General features: G+C 42.6%; 1 pseudogene; it reads left to right on the forward strand.

Moving 5' to 3' along the window:
- Positions 1-6,032: 6,032 nt before the first annotated feature.
- On the forward strand, positions 6,033-10,055 carry LOC142370527 (clusterin-like protein 1; annotated as a pseudogene).
- Positions 10,056-11,198: the final 1,143 nt, after the last annotated feature.

Below are 11,198 nucleotides of genomic sequence, written 5' to 3' on the forward strand. Positions count from 1 at the left end.
CCCCAGATCTCAATCCAATTGAGCATCTGTGGGATGTGCTTAAAAACAAGATTGACCTTTGGAGGCCCCATCTCACCGCTGACAGGACTTAAAGGATCAGGTGCTAAAGTATTGGTACCTGACACCCAGGAGTCCATGCCTTGATGTTTCAGATCTGTTTGGTTTTTTTTTTTGCAGCACAATGGGGCCCTACACGATATGCGGCATGTGGTATTAATATTGCGGCTGTAATATTACTGTAACATGGACCGAAATTTATTCAGGTTTTTTTCTCCGTGATGGATTACAGAACCCTGTATGTTACTGAATTATCATGTAATATGAAAGTAAAATGAAACCGGCGGCAGCCTGCAAATACAATCTTAGTCATGCAAGCCAAATGATAAAAGCTGCGCATGCAATGTTCATGCTTTGCGGTAAAGGCCAAAACTTATAAACAACTGGATTTTGCCTTTGTAGGTAATCTGTTTTTGTACAGCATGCACACGTGAATATACGCTCTGGCTCCTGTGGCCTGCAAAGCAGAGCTTAGCCGTTGACTGAGACCAAGCCAGTATGTGCTGGGCCCCTGCAGGGGGCCGAGGCTTACTGTCTGTCTGGTGGAGATTAGAGCATAAAGTTTTACCTGAGGAGGGCTCTGGAGTCAGTTAGACACAGTTGAGTGTGCGAGAGAGACCTGCAAACAACTGAGTATGGTATGTTAACTGGTGCATTGATGCCAGCCTTAAGCTGATCTCTGGTTACACAGCGAGCATAAAGCTCAATAACTCATAATGCAAATACAATAATAAGATCTGTGCTGCTGAGGAAATCCATAAAAGTAGAACAGTCCCTCGAGGAAGCGGACTCTCCCACTCTCATCCCTCCAACTGCTCAACCTGCTGCTTTTGTTCTGGCGTCTGATGTGTTCATCTTTCCCAAGGTAAATGCCTGTTCTTCATTTCTTTGGTTTCTATTTTGTATTGAATCATGCGGTTACACAACACTCAGCGCGTACTTGTACAATATACTCTGTGTATTCACCAACAGTTAATGAAAATTTGTATTAAAAAGATTTTTTTCTTCATTTACATTGTACTGTACATAGAGATGGACTTACCAGGACTTAAAATGAGGAAAATACAGCTGCAGATGACAACACACGACACACTGTGTCTTTTTTATTGAACAAAAACTAAGGCAAAAATACAGAAGCAGTGTGTGAAAAACTACATCTAACCCGTGATTCAACAGCTTCTAGAACCACCCTCAGCAGGAACAACTCGAAGTATTCGCTCTTTATATGATGTTATCAGTCTCTCACCGCATTATGGAGGAATTTTTGTCCGCTGAACTTCAGTTCATTGAGGTTTACAGCTTTCCTTTGTGCACAGCTCTCTTAAGGTCCCACCACAACGTCTCAATCAGATTGAGGTCTGGACTTTGACTGGACCATTACAACGCCTTGATTCATTTCTTTTCCAGTCATCCTGTTGTAAATTTGCTGCTGTGTTTGACATAATTTTCCTCTTTGTATGGTCCAATTTCAGCCAAGCTTTGGCTCTTAGAAAGATGGCTTCACATTTGAATCTAGAATACTTTGGTACAAAGAGGAGTTCATGGTCGACTAAAAAGTGTCCAGGTCCTGCACTGTAAATTCTAACAGGTTGAGTTTACTTAAAGAAATTTAGGAAACCGATTACCTTGGGAAAAGTAAGTAAACAAACTTAATTGTGTGAAGTAGAGTGAAATTATTATACTTAAAGGTGGGGTAGGGGTTCTTTTTCTGGAGCATTTTTTTACATATTGCTTGAAATACTCTTCACACCCCCATTGCAACCAATTAATTAAAAGTTTTGACACAAAAATGAAAAGTTTTAGTGGCCTCTAGAAAGAACAATCCAGGAAAAACACTATCCGATCATACTGAACGGACCGTTAACGATGATTGGATTCTGATGCGTCTATGAAACTGCAATCTGCTCCTCCCTCCCCCTCCTTCCCCCTGTGCGCGTACCCTGCTCCGTGAACGAATTACGCGTGCCCAGAAGCTTGGCAGGAAGCTAAACTAGAGCCAGCTTGGCTAGCACCTAGCATTATTAAACGGTTCATTATGATGTTGAAAGGTATTTTCTTACCTGTGAATCCATCCATCCATCCATTTTCTATACTGCTGAATCCGTCGGTCGGGTCGCAGGGGGGCTGGAGCCTATCCCAGCGATCAATGGGCAAGAGGCGGGGTACACCCTGGACAGGCCGCCAGTCCATCACAGGGCCACATAGAGACAAACGAGACAAACAACCATACACGCTCACACTCACTCCTAAGGACAATTTTAGAGACACTTGTGAGTCCACCATGAGAAAAAGTTGGCAAAAGTTAGCCAAACCAATCGATGCTTGCTGTCAGAACAGCGCTCGTGCACCTTCGTGCTCGTGAACAAGCATTGCGTGTTCATGTGCTATAGAGGCGTGGCTTCGGGGGAAGTCTGAATAAAGGGGTTGGGACTTTTGACCTGTGTACGAAAGGTTGGTATCACGTGCACCTTTAGAAAATCACACATTAAAAAGTCCTATAAAAATATTTTTTAATTTGAATAAAATGTTGTCCCGTCCCTTCCCGACCCCTAGCAAACAAGCGATTATGCCTTCTTTATAAAGTTAACTAGTCGCAAGTTTGCCGTAAAAAAAATTTAAAAAAATGTAGTTGGGTTGTCGAGGTCAAAACAATAGCAGCTGTGAATCAAATAAAGTAGGTTTTTTAAACTCTTACACTGAATGTTTGCTGCTTCAATCCAGATGAGTATTGAAAAATATTTTCCGCGATTGAAAAAGAGACGTGCGTGTTGAGGATGAGGACCAGCCTGAACCGGAGGTATCAGTCTGAAACAGAGCTGAACAGTCCGACCAGTGTAATTAGCTATGTTATCAATGAAGATGTGAAAATCTGCAGATAAGCCGCACCTGTGTCACCCACCGTGACACAGGTGTCACACATCCTTACGTCCCCCATCATTTTCCTTGATGGAGAAATTATCCAGGTTCTGAACTCCCAATGTGACATATATGTCACATTACAGATCTCTGACAGTGGGGGGTGGTATTTTGGAAAAAAATTCTGAAATGGGTTCTATGTGGTCTATTTAGTCTGTGTTATAACCCCCTTAATTTTCATTTAAGTAGAAATGGGTCTGGGTTCTTAAGGGTTAATACAATAAAGTTTCGTGTGACCAATTATTAACGAAGGAATTATTTTGAAGAATTTTTATTCTAATACTGTTTGGGGGGCCTTGGCATGGAAAAGTTTAGACCCCTGGTCTAAACCAATCAGAGATAGTGAAGGGCGGGACCCCCCTCTGATTGGCCCGTGTATGTGTGTGTACGTTTGAACACGCGCATCCTGCAGTCAGACAGATAGGTGATGAACCTCGGCCCGTCAGATAAACAGTGGATGTACCCGCGGGTGATAAGATGAAAAGAACGATTGACAACTTTTTCTTTAAGTTAAGGCCTGATTCGTCCGAAAATAACCACAACCAATGCTCTGACACGGAGCCGTCAACCGGACGCGAATTTTCGCACCGCGTTAAGCCGGAGTTATAGTTGACGCGTCTGTCACGGCGGTGGCGGACCGTGACGTCAAAATGACGTATCAGGCATGGCGCTTCCCTTGAAAAGACGGCGCAGCGCGTTGTCGTGCACTAGTCGATTTTTGTAACTTGGCGGCGCCAACAATTACAGACCGGATGGACCGATGTGAGACCAGGCTCTGTCAGGAGGTGCGTTTGTACAGCACCTGTTCGACACTGCAGTGAAATAGCACAGGGACCACGTAAACTCCCAAAACTGGTGCACAGAGATTGGCAGAACTTTGGGGAAAGAGGGAAAGTTCTGTAAGAATGTGTGGACAGATACGTGAAGGCAAAGAAGAGGGCAGAGACTCTGTTGATGCTGGGGGCTTCAAACCTTCACCTCTATTAACTGAATTAAAAAATTAAAATGATCCGAATACTGCAGCAACATCTTTAATTACAGTATTCTTGCTCTTGACAGAGGCATTGTTTTCTTCTCCACTTTTGTGGTTGTAGAGTAGAGGTAACCTTCACGTAGCAGCGCCACCTCTGTGATGGAGAAAATTGCAACTACTGGCGCATCGACTTGCGCCACTATACATGGCGGGCACGAAATCGTGACGTCATCAACACCGCTCGCAGACGCGGCAACCATTTTTGCCGCGGGTGTAGTTGAATTTACTCGCCTTGTTTGCGCGAGTAAACAACGAGCAAATTTTCGCTCTAGGGGCTATCCATTTCATTCTCTCATCAACCATGGCTGATATAAGTACCATCGCGTCCTTGTACCTGCTGTGGCAGTCCGAGATTCGTCGGAAACGCACACGCCGTTGTGTCTGGGTCAGTGACATCATCCGGAGGTGCATTCAGCTCGGAGAATTTCACCGCCTTCTCCAGGAGTTGCGTCTGGATGACGGCCGCTTCCAGCGGTATTTCAGGCTCACCAGGACCCAGTTTGATGACCTGCTCGGGAGGATCGGCGCCGTGATCTCTCGGCAGGACACCTACAGGCGCTCCATTTCAGCTGCGGAGCGCCTGTAGTTGGTGTCCTGCCGAGAGATTACGGCACCGATCCTCCCGACTGCACCTACGGATGATGTCACTGGTCCAGTTTACTGAGAAAGCTTCATATCAAGAAGCAGCAGTGAGGGGGGAGGTGTAGAGGGACTAAAAGCTGCGGCTGCTGTGCTGGTCTGGCTGGGAGACGGTTACCTGGTACCCTGGTGGCAGACACGGTCTTGGTGACCTAGGTTTCCTTTTTTCTTACTGGCAGAGACACCACCTAAGATCCCCTCCCCTCTCCCCCGCACAACTCAAAAACAGCTAAATTAGCAGCGCGCGCTAATCCAGTAGCTAGCAGACAGGAACCGGCGGAGACATGTTACATATTAACAATATTATTAACTGGGGCTCGCTCCAGGCCGAGTCAAATCACTTTTATTTGGATTCGCTCATGTTGAGCTGCTGCTAACGTCTGCTCTGTGAACCAACGCGCAGACACACACAAGCTGACATGCCAAAAGAAAGTCGGAGAGACAGAGTTGTCGGCTTTCTTCGAACAACTCTCATTCCAAACATTAAATCATATTGACAAGATTAAAAACAAAAGCTTTACACTTACCGAAACCGACGTCAGAGTTAACCTTCCTTGAGAGCACTGGGGCCATGTGCGTGGCTTTGACCTCTTGCATGAGTTTGGCTTCAGTCGGAGATGCGCGCCAACCGGAAATGGACATGCGCACTGGGGTGCACAGCTCTGTAACTCAGGTCTCATACCTCAGTGTGTGGCTGCAAAATAAGCCCAAATCATCAGCCCTCCACCACCGTGCCTGACAGTTTGTTATAAGGTGTTTATGCTGATATGCTATGTTTGGTTTTCTCCAAACGTGCTGCTGTGCATTATGACCAAACACCACAACTTTGGTCTTGTCTAAAGGAGATTGTTCCAGAAGTTCTTAGTTTTTCAGACACTGCTTTGCATTTAGTTTTTTTTTTTCTTTTCTCTGTTTTTTATTTTTTAAATACATAATTGACACAGTGTAATATTTGTGAGTTGTTGTTCATCTGAGGTTGTAGCTACCAAAATTCAAACCCTGATAAGCACCAGATGTTATCATTATTATCAATAACAATAATAAGTTAGAATAGTTGATTACTGTGATGGTACTTTAACTCCACAAAGCCTAACCAAATACATTACAAAAATTGGATCTCTTTAGTTATGGATGCATTTTGGTTTGATATTAATGTGATAATACAAGGAGTGAATATTTTTGTTTACGTAATGTTGAATTAGTTTGAATTGCCTGACAGTTAAATTCGGAGAAATGGCACCACCTAGTGGTGAATTTCTATTTTTCTCTGATGCAGTGAGAAGTCACAGTACGGTGCACCTGATGCATGGCGCTCTCCTTGACGTCTCCAACTTAACACCGGAGAAATAATGACTTCTTCACTTTTTTTCTCGAGATTTAAGACAGGATGAGGAGACTCTTTATTCCAATTCTGTGCGTCACCGCAGTCGTCCTATGCACAGCTGACTCTCCTTTGATGAGTGAAGACCTACTGAAAAGTAAGGCCTTCACCTACAAACAGCATCTCTGGAAAGATTTTAGGAGAAGTTAAGCATGTGGTGTTTCACTGGTGTGTGCAGAGCTGTCTGCAGCCGGGGAGCAGTATGTTGATGAGGAGATAAGGCAAACTATACTAGGAGTGAAGCAGGTGAAGGAAATGATGGAGAAGAGAGAAGAGAAGCACAGACACCTGATGGACGCCCTGAGACACAGCAGCGTCAAAAAGAGGGTAATTCCATATAATTTATACTGTATGGGTTTGCTGTAATTGTTTCTGATGTAAGAAACTCATAATAAATCATACCATATCTATTTAAAAACAGCCTTTCACAAAGCATGACTATTGTAGTTTCATGGCAGTCTTTGTGGTTTCCTCTGAAACCAACCTAATTTTTTCTGCCTCTTAAAGTCAAAGCCACGGAGAAACTTCAAAGTAGACAGACAATCAAGAATGTGAAAGTACAGCTGGGGTCGTTTTACAACAGTCAGAATAAATTAACTGTCTGCAGATTAATATATTTTCTGGTAATTTCGGAAAGAGAAGCAGGGCAACGTGCCGGAGCTGTGGCTCATTGAGAGGCAATGTGTCTGAGGCAGTTTTCTGTTGTGCGGTTCTTTCAGGGAGCGATGCAGTTGGCCAAGGAAACAGAGCAGAAACTCGAGGTGGCTGAGCAGCAATGTCAAGACTCAATCAAATCTTCTATCAGAAAGTGTTGGCCTTGTTTAGAAGATTCCTGTAAGGCCTTCTATACGTCTACGTGTCGCCGTGGTTTCGCTTCTTTCTCATTCAAGGTTTGAGTTCACTTTAAAAAAATCTTAAAGTTCCCCCAGTGGGACCCTGCTGTGTAACAGACGTGAATCTATGAATCTTTCTCTGTGCAGGTAGAGGAGTTTTTTAGAAAAATGGCCACCCAGTTGGATGCCACGGAGCATGTCTACAGTCAAAACCAGGAGAATTCAGATAAACCCCCCTCAGCTGAGAACCAGGTTCCAGAGGATAAAATAAATCTGGAGCTGCGGCAAGCTGAGGCATCGTTCAGCCAGCAGCTGTCCAACATCACCCTCTTGTACAACCAGAGCATCATTCTGGCCAAGAGGATGCAACAGGTGTTTGGTCACTCCTTTCTCACATCTTTCACCTCGGGGCTCCAGCTAAGCCCGCTGCCAGCCATGCAGGACGGATCGAGCGCTGGCTTCTTCAAGACTTTGGGCTTGGATCACGTCTTTCATTCAGCTTATGACTTTGGGAGAGACGTGCTGGAGGAATTCAGCTCCATGGCGACAGATGCGTTCGGAGAGATTCACGAGGCTGAAGAGTATTTTCAGCAATCAGACAGAGGTATCTGATAATTAGGCTACACTCTAAAGAAAATGCTTTTATTCATTTTATGTTCTCATGAGTAATGTCATTTTGTTTTAATGTACAAAGATCCAGGACCCCTCTCTGCTTTTGGACAGCCTCCTAGTGGATATCTGTGCAGACAACTCCGCAGACAGGCATCAGACTGCTTGCAATTCCAAGACTTGTGTGAGACATGCAAAGATTACCTGATAAAAGGTAAATCATATTTATTCTCAACTACAGGTTCCACTTCTACTTATTAAGCTGCTCTTCCCACTTAGATTTGACCAAAGAGATCATTTACAAACAACATTTTGTATATATTCTGTATTACCTGAAAGGCTGTAACACACATCATGACTAAACTATTTTGCGGTAATCATTTAAGGAATTATAGTTTGGACTGAGCATCAAGCGAAGAACATGTGAAAAATACTATCAAGAAAACTGCTTTGAAAAAGCCAAATTTGACATCAGCAGACTGACTGTTTTTCTATCATCAACTGTCCAAAACTCCAAACAAGGAGACTATTCAAAAATGTTGAATACATAAAGCACCAAATCTCTACATTTGAAAAAGTGAAATCTTCAAATAAATCTTTTTTTGTCATCTTTAAATGATTTCACTGGTTACTTTATAATCAAAATAGTCTTTGACTGAGGAATGAACTGATCATGAATTCAGTGTTATTCAGTGTATCTCAGTAAAATGTCCAAAGTTACTGAACAACAAGTCTTTTATGTAGAAAATGTAGAATGTAAGCTTAAAATACAGTTCTTTCTTTATTTGTTATTGGTATCCTTTTGATTGAGACTCCCCTGTGCTTAATTTTCAATGTTAACGTCATGTGAGTTTCACTGTATAAGAAAAATTTAGTGTTGCCATTATCATAAATACAAAACTGTTAAGATACTTCCAGGATGTGCTGCTTAGAAAAAAGGTTAATGCGAGTAGTCTGGGAAAGTTTGTGCTGATTTGGAAAAATCAGCATGCAAGACATCTAAACTGGTTTCAGGCATATTAAAAAAATTTCTCCGATAAGACAAGGAAAACCTAACCTATAATAAAATGCTGGCATGTTGTTGTTGGAATAGTGTGAACTGATAAATACATGTTTTAGTCACTGGTTGACTTTTACTTAGAGGCAAAGAAAATGAAAAGCTTAGAATAAAAAGAACGTTTTTTTTTTCTCATCCTTGTTCTCCCTTCTCACATCTGGGTTGGCGCATGCCTTCTCTGCTTACAGAGTGTCCCTCCGTGCAGAAGTTACACTCTGAGATGGATGAGATGCACATGCTGCTAAACGCATCCAGTCAGCAGTATTACCAGAGACTGCAGCTGGTCCAGAGACACACAGGAGACACTCAGAGATGGCTCAGCAGCATGCAGGACCAGTACGGCTGGGTCTGCCAGCTGTCCAACACCACAGCGGGCCCAAATAACATCTTCAATCTTCAACGTGACCACAGTATGTTTTTTTAAATTGATGTTGAATTGGTCAGAATCATCGGTTATCCGGGTTGCTAGGTGCCAAATGCACCTTAATGCTTTTATTTGGATCAGTGCTTAGTATTAATCCTGCAATAAGATATCAGATATCAGTTACGGACATTACACATAATACACTTCACATGTCTTATTTTTCCCGGCAAGAATTTGATTTTGAGCCAAAAGAGACCTTGAGTGGAAATCATGTTACTTAAAGGGGAACTGCGGTATTTTCAACATTAAGCCCCTCACCGCTTTTTTTATGTTTACTGCTGTCTCCAGTATTTGCCTAATTTTGATTCATCTCAATCTGCTTCAGAACGGCAAGTCATGCGCATGTCTAGAAAGGTCCGTAAAAGCACAATAAACGTCCGTTTTCAAAATCATCACCTCACCGGAGTGGTTACTGGTGTGCACTGTTACTCCGCCACCGCTAAGAAAATAGTGCGAGCATGAACGAGCTGCCAAATAAAACACGACAGAAGCCACTTTTCGCAACGAAATTTGATATGGATTACCAGTGCACACCAGTAACCACTCCGGTGAGTTGATTATTTTGAAAACGGACCTTTATTGTGCTTTTACGGACCTTTCTAGACATGCGCATGACTTGCCATTCTGAAGCAGGTTGAGAAGAATCAAAATTACAGCAAAAGACAGCAGTAAACATCAAAAAAGCGGTGAGGGGGGTTCTAAAACATTGCAGACGACTCAGAAAAGAGGCTTAATGTTGAAAATACCGCAGTTCCCCTTTAAACATTGAACAGATGTTACCCCATTGTTGTTTCAATTGAGTTTTTGTTTAGCGTCCTCATCAATGGGATCCCTACTACTATTCTATGTGTCAGTCATGATCTGGTGCAATTTCCCTTCATCTAATTCCTCAGGTGAATCTGCAGCAGCAAATGAAGAATAACACGCCTATAGGGGACAGAAGTGTGGTTGTCTGCATATTGGACTCAGCCCCGATAACCATCCTGGTGCCAGCAGATCTGGTTGTGGATGGTCCTGCTTTTCTCCAATATGTGGCTCGGGAAGCTCTGACACTCCATAAACAGCTGATTAGAGGTATTGATTCAATCCCTGATCCCAGTATTTAGCTAAAGCTTCAAATCTAATTTCAAGCTAAATAAACTCATTTTGAACGACGAGGCAAATGCATTTATATTTTTAACCATGATTAAGTGAATCTAGTCAACCTGTTGCTCACCTAAACCACCTTAAATAGGGGTCCAAAAGTTGATGTTTGGTTCTCTTCTGCACAGGAAGGAAGTGACCATCCCTGCATCCAAACAGTTTCCTCTGAAGCTGAATAAAGACTCCAGTACAGTAGTAAATTCCACTGGTCTTGCATAATTATAAGCATCTGAAACTTGAAAATGAACCCCACAGACCTCTAAACCTTCACAAGCACTACTTATGTTGTTTGTGTTTGTGTTCCTTATGTTCATTCTTGGATTTTGAAATGTTTCTGTAATAAAGTTGTGTACAATGTATAAGCCATTTTTTATTTTTTATTTTTTTACTTACTTGGAGGCAAAGCACTTCTCCAAAGAAATGGCTCACAGAACACAAGAATGGAAAGTAACCACAAATGTGAGTGAGAAACTCTATTCTGAGGGAAGACATCAGGCACGGTGCCGAAGGGCTTGGTCCTGGCAGCATCAAGACATCCATCAGTGGTTAACAGAGAACACTTTGGAGTGGAAAATCTCTCTCAAAATTCAGGCTTCAAACCTTCATGGTGCTGTGCGAGAGTCTCAAGCTGCCTCTCATTTCTTTATATTTTGCCAGGGAAACAGGAAATGGGTGCAGTAATTCATTGTAACATGAGCAAACATAAATGGAAATACACGTTGAGAGGCAAAAAAAAAGACTATTTTCATGATTCTAAGCAGCTTGAAAGTCAATATTTGGTATAAACACCTTTATTTCTAATTATTTTATTTAGGCCTGTTCCTTCTTTTCTTGCCCCCCTGTGAGTAAATAGTCAGGGAGCCAAAAGCTCAATAAAATGGGTTGAACCTGACTTAGTCTGCCATACTTTTTAGTTGTGTTTTTTATGTTCACTGTTGTGTTGGTCAATAATGAAACATGTCGTCTTCATTTAGTTTCCTGTATTTCCGAACCTTCACATTACATGTATGCGCCTGGTTGTGTTCTACCGAGATCCCCCCCTCGGCTCCCGTAGCTGGCCTTTCATAATAACTCTACTACATTCCTCCCCTTGTAGATTTTTTTTA

The sequence above is a fragment of the Odontesthes bonariensis genome, chromosome 20 (assembly GCF_027942865.1).
Source record: "Odontesthes bonariensis isolate fOdoBon6 chromosome 20, fOdoBon6.hap1, whole genome shotgun sequence".
NCBI classification, from domain to species: Eukaryota; Metazoa; Chordata; class Actinopteri; order Atheriniformes; family Atherinopsidae; genus Odontesthes; species Odontesthes bonariensis.